Source organism: Arachis stenosperma, chromosome 3 (assembly GCF_014773155.1).
Source record: "Arachis stenosperma cultivar V10309 chromosome 3, arast.V10309.gnm1.PFL2, whole genome shotgun sequence".
In the NCBI taxonomy this organism is placed as follows: Eukaryota; Viridiplantae; Streptophyta; class Magnoliopsida; order Fabales; family Fabaceae; genus Arachis; species Arachis stenosperma.
Window position 1 is genome coordinate 151,700,279 of NC_080379.1, and position 10,028 is coordinate 151,710,306.

A 10,028-nucleotide genomic window follows, 5' to 3' on the forward strand; every position below is an offset into this window, starting at 1 on the left:
AAAAATCGTTACAGCAATAAGCCAGATCGTATTTTTATATAATTCGAACCAGGTTGGTTCGAACTCCATTTATTAGTAAATCGAACCAGGTTGGTTCGAATTATGGTTTTTTTTTTGTTAGTAATTCGAACCAGCCTGGTTCGAATTAGTAATGAAGGTAATTCGAACCAAGGTGGTTCGAATTATAGAGAGAGAATGTCTGCATGTAATTCGAACCAGGCTGGTTCGAATTACACCAATCATAGTTCGAACCAGGCCGGTTCGAACTATGTGTGAGACTGACTGTATATATATGGTTCCAAACGTGAGTTACTCTCATTAGAGGGAGAAGGATGGCTAGTGAGGAGAGTTTTGTTGTTTTGGTGCACCACAGAGGGTCTGTTAATAGAAAAACTCGTTCCGGAGTAAAGTTCACAGATAAGAATCCTCTATGTATTGTCATAACATCTACGACGAGTTACGATGACCTTGTTAGCGCTGTACTAATGAAGCTTGGTCTGGAGGGTGCGAAGCGGGTAAAGAAGTTTTTCTATCGCATTCCAGTCACGGTGCTACAGAATACGGTGAAGTATGATTGCTTCACGATTAATAATGATGCGGACTTGCAAGTAATGTTTCTCTGTCGGCGGCAGTTTCCGGAGGTGAGGACACCGGAGTTGTTGGCCCGGCTGGTTGATGTTGTATCCAGCTCCGGCGGTTCGAACAGGAATACGAACACTATAGCGAATGCAGCAGGTTCTAGTTCCCGGCCTGCCGTTGCTTCCTCGTCCGTCCCTGTGTACGAACCAGTGGTCCAACATGTCGCCTCCCCATCTTTCGCTGTTGACCTCAATGCCACCGAAGGCGACGAGGTAGTGGAAAGGGAAAATTTGCCGAACGCTTTAGTGGGAGTTGCACCTGTTGGCGTAGGAGACGGTTTTTTGGACGATGAAGACGAGGATGACGTCGAGCCGGATATGATTGACGATGATAGCGCTGATGATATTGGAGCGACTGGGCCTGCATTGGAGGTAGGTGGTTCTAGCTCTGGCACACAGCAGTATCCACCACATTTTTCCTCATTGGACTTGGACGCCATGAGACATGAGGGGGTTTTAGGGCACGCTGTTGGATTCGGAGCTAGAGATGCGGAAGGGAGTACTGGTCTGACAGAGTTCCAGGTTGGTCAGCAATTCCAGGATAAAGATGAAGCCCTTTTAAGTGTGAAGACTTACAGCATCCGGCGGGGTACAGTACAAGGTGGTGGAGTCCGATCACCGCCGGTATGTGGGCAAGTGTTCCGAGTTTGGGAATGGGTGCACATGGTTGATTCGACTGAGTCTCCGGAAGCGCAAGGGCATCTGGGAGGTCAAACGGTACAATGGACCTCACACTTGCCTGGCCACATCCATCTCTAGTGACCACAGGAGTTTGGATTATCATGTGATTTCGGCTTTCATTATGCCAATGGTTAGGGCCGATGCATCCGTGAGCATCAAGGTGCTCCTGAACGCCACGGCAGCGCACTTTGGTTTTAGGCCGACTTACCGGAGGGTTTGGATGGCGAAGCAGAAATCTATTGCCCTCATATACGGTGACTGGGATGAGTCCTACAACGACCTGCCTAGGTGGGTCTTGGGTGTCCAGCTGACGATGCCTGGGAGTGTTGTGGTCCTGAAGACGAGCCCGGTTCGAGTTGGAGGACAGGTGGACGAATCTCAAGCGTACTTCCACAGACTTTTCTGGACTTTCCCGCCCTGCATCGAGGCATTCCGTCATTGCAAGCCGCTAATCAGCATTGACGGCACACATTTGTATGGGAAGTATGGGGGAACGTTGCTCATCGCGATTGCACAGGATGGGAACTCCAACATTCTACCTGTGGCATTCGCACTAGTAGAGGGTGAGAACGCGGAATCCTGGACATTCTTTCTCTCACACCTTCGACAGCACGTGACCCCGCAGCCCGGTCTGCTGGTTATATCGGACAGGCACAACGGCATCAAGGCTGCGCTTGAGGCCCCTGACGGCGGTTGGCTACCGCCATCTGCGTACCGTGCATTCTGCATACGACACGTTGCGGCTAATTTTGCCCTAACCTTCAAGGGCAAAGACGCTAGGAGGCTACTAGTGAACGCGGCGTATGCGAAGACCGAGGTTGAATTTGATTACTGGTTTGATATCCTGCGATCTGAAGATCCGGCGATGTGTGAGTGGGCGAACCGGATTGATTACTCGTTGTGGACTCAGCATCGTGATGAGGGGCGGAGATTCGGTCACATGATGACGAACATCTCCGAGTGTGTGAACTCTATCCTGAAGGGGGTCAGAAATCTCCCTGTAGCATCCCTGGTGAAGGCAACATATTGTAGGCTTGCGGAACTGTTTGTTCGCAAGGGGAGAGAGGCTGAGGCCCAGATGGGAACAGGACAACAATTCAGTCAGCATTTGGTGAAGTGTATTGAGGCCAACATGAAGACGGCCAGGTGCTTCACGGTGACGCTGTATGACCGGGATAACTCCGAGTTCACTGTAGCAGAGACTACTCCGACTGGTTCTTTCTCCTTGGGTACTTACAGAGTATCACTTGCCTCTCGGACATGTGACTGGGTACTTCCAGGCTCTTCATTTCCCGTGTCAGCACGCACTTGCGTGCTGTGCATACTCACGGGTCACCTGGACCTCTTACGTTCACAGCGTCTATCAGATTAGCTCGGTCTTCAATGTGTATCGGATGGGATTCACACCTCCCATCCCGGAGGGCTTCTGGCCACCTTACGACGGGCCCACAGTGATTCCAGACCCTGCCATGAGGCGTGCCAGAGAGGGTCGTCCTAGATCCACTAGGATACGGACGAACATGGACGAGGCGGATCCGAATCGGCCAAAGAGGTGCGGCCTATGTCGCCAACCTGGACACACGCGACGTAGTTGCCCACAGGTTGCAGGCTCGTCTCAGACAGGACACCATTAGTATGCATGTTGTTAGTGTTAGCATTATCTACATTAGTGCGCATCTTGCTAGTCTTAGAGTTATTTAGATTATATCCCATGTTGTTAGTGTCAGTATTATTTACATTAGTGCACATGACTTTTAGTTTGATTGTTGCGAGTAGTAATGAATATGGCTTTTTTAATTATGTATTTTTTTTCTTTAAAGTTCAATCATGTATGATCCTGGTTTGTACTTTTTTTGTTATGTTATAGTCTGTTTATCTATGTTTTTTTTTTAATTTGTGTTCTGGGACATTCATTTTGTATGATCAATGAATCTTGAAACAGTTTAGCGTTTATTTTCTCTTATTGAACTGTGTCCGGGTTGGCGACATAGGCCGCATCTCTTTGGCTGATTCGGATATGCCTCGTCCATAGATACACAGCGGTCTCACACATAGTTCGAACCGGCCTGGTTCGAACTATGATTGGTGTAATTCGAACCAGCCTGGTTCGAATTACATGCAGACATTCTCTCTCTATAATTCGAACCACCTTGGTTCGAATTACCTTCATTACTAATTCGAACCAGGCTGGTTCGAATTACTAACAAAAAAAAAACCATAATTCGAACCAACCTGGTTCGATTTACTAATAAATGGAGTTCGAACCAACCTGGTTCGAATTATATAAAAATACGATCTGGCTTATTGCTGTAACGATTTTTGCTTTGGCGTATTTACGTAATTTTCTGAGCCAGTTGGCTTATTATGGTTTTTTACCCCATTTAAAAGGGTCCCAACGAAGTTTAAATTGAATATTTTAATTTTTAATAAATTTTATTATTCTTAAAATTGACAAGAATTAGTTTTCTTAAATAGATTAATCTTAGTTGTTTTTAATAAAATTTTTTGGAGTAAAATACTAAATTATTTTTCTATATTTAGATTTAATCATGTTTTAGTCCCTAAAATTTAAAGTATCCTATTTGAATAAAAAAAAATTCATTTAGTTTTAATGTAGTCCTACCATGAGTTTAAGATTAAATAATTAACAGAATGTTCTACGTGACAGCAGTGCAAGAACAAGATTGATAATTTAGAGAAGATGTACAAGCTCGAGAGGTGCAAAATTAGCAGCGAATGCATCTTCGCGAGTCGCTAGCCTTGATTCAAGCACATGAAGAACATCGTCACACTATAAGAAAAACATTGAGTACTATCGGATCTACTGTCGGATTTTGCGTTTGCTTTACCAACGAATTTATGGACGTTTTTCATGTGGAATTCGTCAGGTCAAACGATTACTGGCAGATTTTTATTTTCGACGGTAAATTTGCTGGTAATATTTGGAGGAAAAACAAATAAAATAGGCGCGAAATGTAGCATGGAATTTACCGAAAAAATCGCTGATAAACTCATTTTAGTGGAACACTGCGTTTTGGTGACCGCAATGCATTACCATTGGATTTACCGGCGGATAAATCTAGCGGTAATGAACCCCGAAATTCAAAACGCAAATCCTTTTTCCCTTCATTTAGAAATCTCCTCTCTCTCTCACCCTCTCCTCTCCCCGCCACTTTGTCAGTTCGTCGCCGCTGGCTCTCTCTCTCTCTCTCTCTCTCTCTCTCTCTCTCTTCGTATGCTGCTGTCGCTGTCCAGCACTGCCACTGCATCTCTCCCCCTTGAGTTCTTCTTCCTCTGTTCGCTCCTCAGGTTCCATGGTCGATTTTTTTCTTTGTTTAAGTTAATTTAGGATTTAGTTATATGTTAATTTAGGATTTAAGATTTGATTATTATATGCTAATTTAGGATTTAGGATTTAGTTATATGTTAATTTAGGATTTAGGATTTGATTATTTTATGCTAGTTTAGGATTTAGGATTAAGTTAATTTAGGATTTAGGATTTGATTATCATATGCTAATTTAGAATTTAGTATGAAGTTAATTTAGGATTTAAGAATTAATTATATGTTAATTTAGGAGTTAGGATTTAGTTATTATATGCTACTTTAAAATTTAGGAATAAATTAAGTTTGATATCAATAATTAAGATGCACTTTTAAGTAAATTTACATAAGCATAAATTGCTTCAAATTTAGCACTATAATTTTAAATAAAGATAGATATATGTATATGCTAAGTAAAAGTGCGTGCTATATGTACAACATTATATATATAGTATAAATTTAAGTATGAAAACAAAATGAATGTGGAATAAAAAGATAGATAGTGATTGAGGTATGAAGTTTCTTCACACGGTTTTCAAACAAAAAATTAAATATAAAAAGTATGTACTTCCCTAAAGTTGTTTAATTAGAGTGACTTTTGAATTTTTCAAAGGCGATGTGTGATAATGTAAACCCCATGTAATTAATAAATAGTTTATTAATAAATTAATTATTATTTAAAAAAATTAAATTTTATAGTTTAATGAAATAAAAATAATTAAAATATAAATTTTAACACTAATTTTAAAAAATTTGATCCAAAACTAGGTCAATAGATCGAACCGATTGAATCGGATCCAAATCGAGTCAGTGGCTCAATATATAAGCATGAAGTTCAGATCTTCTTTCCCCCAATCAAAAGGGAAACACGTTGAAATTCCGTAAAAGGGAAGGGGCAAGAGCTCAAACCCTAACTTTTCACTCAATCTTCCATAATTTTCAATCTGGAGTTTCGATTGATGAGCCATCAGCGGCCATGCATTCGTCTCGAAATTCTCTACAAAATTCAATGAACAATTTGGCAAGAAATTTTAGTTTTGTGTCCATTTCTTCCCCTTTCAGTTTCGTGATTTAAGTTTTGAAATTTTAGAGATTTTGTGATTTTGATGGTTTAGGAGTACTCTAGCGGTAGATAATTATTGGGTTTCACCCCAATTTCTAGTGGATAAGGTAAGAAACTATTTAACCCTCTATAAATCATTAATTAGTAAACCCTATGTTAATTATAGTGAATTTGAATTGTATTAGATCGAATTGGATGATTTGGAATTAAATTGATGGATATTGGACGCTTGAAATTGAATCTTGGGAGATAGAAACTCAATTAGTGAGGAGTTGGAGTTTTGGAGCTTGAGAAATGGTGGATAATTGAGGTATTCCGGGCTTAGGGAGGAATCAGCCAAGGTATGATTTCGGTTTTTCGTAGTTAATGTTTAATGTCACGTGAAAACTTAGGCTAGAAGACCTTAAGATAGGAATGAATTGAATGAATTATTGATGAATTTCTATGTGTTAGATTATGACTTTGATGAATATAAATTAATTATGAATGTTGATATGTTGAGGATTAATGGTGAGTTTATGAAATTAAATTGAATGAATTGGTTGAGAGGTGTGTGGTTTGATTTTGAGATGATTTGATACTGAAAATAATTGAATGACTGATAGGGTTTGGTTTGATGGTTGGAGCCCTTAAAGAGTGGCAGAAGTTTGAGTTTTAGAAGAGATAATGTTAAAATTTTTATAAAAATTAGAAACTTCATTTGAAGTAATTATTTAGAAAGAATTGGTTTTAAGGAATATATGTTTTAGGTTTGTTTTATTTATAAACGAATGAATTATATTTTGAGTTAAAATTATTGATGAACAGAATGAGAGGTGTGATAATGAGAAATGATGATGGTAATAATGATGAATTTGAGACCCAATAAAATATGAACTGATATGAATTGATGACGATAATGAATTAAAAGTATATGCGACTTGCAAAATTGAGACAAATTGTTGATCCTCTGTACCTAAGATGTGATCGGACACTTTAACTCCCCGGGTTTTCCCAGAGGCATATATATATATATATATATATGAAATTGAGCTTGGGTTGTCTCACCCATGGATAAATTGAGCTTAGAATTTTTTCCATGGATATTATTGAGCTTGGGGTTGCGCGCACAGAGAAACTTTTTAATGACTAGCTACCAGGACATGTCAGGTTGGCTATATAACCGACAGTTGATATCATCGACCATAGGACAGACATGCATCATATGCATTTGTGTGATTTGTTTGGGAATACATTTATCTTGGTTTGCCTAATTGCTTATCTGTAATTAACTGCCACTTGTCCTATATGCTGTACTTACTATTCATAATTGTGTTTTCTTTGTATGCTTTGTATGTGTGTATAACTGAGAGATCCCTCATGTTAGAGGAGGTGACACTGAGGGTTGTTCCACCGGTGTTTCGGAGAGTTGGATGAGATAGAAAGTGAATTGTAGGATTAGAGTTTAATGAGACAAAAAGTGAAGTGTAGAGTTTACCAAATTTATGGTTTAGTTGAATTTTAAGTTTAAATCTGAGTGTCAAAGTTTTAGAAATGCCTCTGGCTTTTCTGAGACCTTTTATATTAACTATGTAGACACCTTTACAATATTCAGAACCTCCGGTTCTAATTCCATACATATATTATTATTTTTTAGATGCAGGACACGAGACATCGCACTGAACATTCTGAATATTGAGAACCTTTTATTCCATACAATATTTTTAGAAGCGAAGAACTATCTTGAGACTCGGTGTTTGTATTCCGTTTATGTTTATATATGTAAATAGATTCTCCTCTGTTTATATTTTGTATTTCGCCTCTCCTAGTGGTTGACTTAGAGAAACAGGAATTATGTTTATCTTCTGGTTTATTTTTTAGTTGTATATATGTATATTCTAGCCGGCCTTTGCTTCACAAGTCGAGTTTAGAGCTTGCTTATGTATCTATCTTTTGAATCTCTGTTTATATACTTGTCTCTTTAGTTTTTCGTATAAGTATTCTATCTTATCGCCTTTCAAGTGTGACGCGTTTTTGACCTTGTTGTGTTCATTCTTTCTTCTAAGGCTCCTAGTTAAACCATTCTTTATATAGATCTATTTACGTATTTTTATTTTAGAGGTCGTAGCACCTTACCACCTTTGATTTACATCCTAGGCGTAAAGTTATGTGTGGTAGGGTATTACAAATAGTACATACACAAGAGAAAAATGTTTATTGTATACTCTTACTTATATGTAATAACTTCTATGAATTAATGAGAATGTTGCCTTTTCAATGTATAAACAAGTTAATATATTCTATTGAAAATATTGTGAATTTAATTGGGTTTTGAGTGATGTTGTGGATTGAAGTTTGTTGGATTTGTGGGAACCATAAAGGTGGATATATGTCTAATTTTAGAAGAGGTTATGTCATTTTTTTTTGAAATAATGTAAATATTAAAGGATTTGTGTAGTATATATGCTAATTAGTATTAGGTAGTAGAGGTAGATCGAGTGGGTCTCGTGGTCGTTGTAGAGGGAGGGTTTCCACCGAACCCCCAAGAACTGCTCAGCCATCGCCTTCTACCTCGACTACCCCATCGACCCCTGTGACGTCACAGGCGGATCCAACAGACTAATAGTTCATCATGGTCCTGAATCCAAACTACATGCCTCCTTCTACTACGCCCTACAAATCCAGTAACAAAGCCCACAGTGGGTGATTTATCTAATGCGTCCCAACAAAATGTCCCTCTACCACCACCCGTCATACAGATGATGAGGATTTGGCCTGATGACATGCATGCGTGAGTTATTACTATTTTAATGGCTTTTATACGGATAAGGTTTATGTGTTTTTATGTGTTTGTTAATCTTAAGTTTTTTCATTGATAGATTTGTATCGAACAACAATGCATGTACATAAGAGATTTTCGAGGTGATTAAGTCATTGTACGACCATCTATGGCCGAGCTATACGAAGATCCCTACTGAGAACAGAGAGCAATGATTTCAGAAGTGGGTGTTAAAAACCCAATGTTGTTGAATTAACTATATTTGAACTGTATTTTATTTTGACTAACAAATGTTATTGAATCACTTTGTGCAGTTAAAATTTATATAAGATACAGAACATGATCTCATGATCAGGAAGGTTTTCGACCACCAAGTAGCTAAACGACTTCAGTAGATGATGAGTGACGTTCGTTAGGAGCGCGACCACCTAACGATCTGGATTCGTCCATTTTTAGAACTGATGAGGGGTTCAAGCGTCATCGTCTAATGAACGCTGCTCACAGGGTTTCGCCAAGGTCGTCGAAGTATACGGGTGGGTCGATGACCTTTATGAAGACGAAGAGTAGGCTCGTAAGTAGTTTGCTAATTTTTGTTAATTGTTACTTGAATTAGTTGTTTCTTGATTTATTTTATTGATTGATTTTAAAATGTGTAGTCTTAATCGTTAGATCGTAAGGCGAATACTGACGAAAACCTTTAAGTATAACCATGCGTTGAAGGCCAACAAGGAGAGATTGATTGATGAGCAGCAGTCTACGACTCATTATGTGAGTTTTAATTAATTCTACGTTAGAAATTTGTTCAGTTTGAAGTCAATTAACTGTTATCCTAATCACAATGTGTGTTACACAGGAGGACTACACGTAAAGATTGGAGGCTGCGACCCAGCAATCTCAACCGCCTAGTGCGAACGACCACCTCGGCTCTGATGCTTCAATGGTAGATCCTGATAGGGTTTGGCGTGAGACCGCCTCTGAGCCCCACAAGAATCTTGTCTTCGGGTTGGGTTCGATCTTTGCCAGTGATCTCTACACCTCTGCATTGGTGGCTTCATCTGGCCCTGCCGCTGCCACCAGCCCTGCTGATCTCGAGAAAGTTGTCGACTTGAGGGAGGAGGTGCTGAAGCTCACACAGGAGCTTTGCCAACAAGCTCATCAGTCTGAGAAGAGGTACAACGAGCTTCTTGCATGCATGGGAGACACCCAGCCATCAACTTGCAGAAGACGGAGAAGCTGGAGCGGTTAGAGCATTTGTGAGAGCAGATAGAGGTGTACAACGAGCAGATGCGCGTTGGAGGCAGCGACGTTGCTGGTAGGGCACCTACATCAGCATCTACTCCACCGCCTCAGCAGGAGAAAGACGACGACAACGATTACCAGGATCTGTAGGGTTTAGGGATTTAATTTATTTTATGTCTATTTCATTATGTTCTACTTCTGTGACATTTTATTATATTCAGACAATTGATATTTAATAAAATCATTAGTTGATTTCTAGTAATTTTGAATTTCTGCCTTAATTATGTTAACAAGAATTTTAATTTGACTACTAATTGTGGTTTAA

The 10,028-nt window shown here is 39.5% G+C and overlaps 1 pseudogene; it reads left to right on the forward strand.

The window, feature by feature from the left end:
• Positions 1 to 332: 332 nt before the first annotated feature.
• Positions 333 to 9,332, forward strand: LOC130966902 (uncharacterized; annotated as a pseudogene).
• The last annotated feature ends 696 nt before the right edge of the window (positions 9,333 to 10,028 follow it).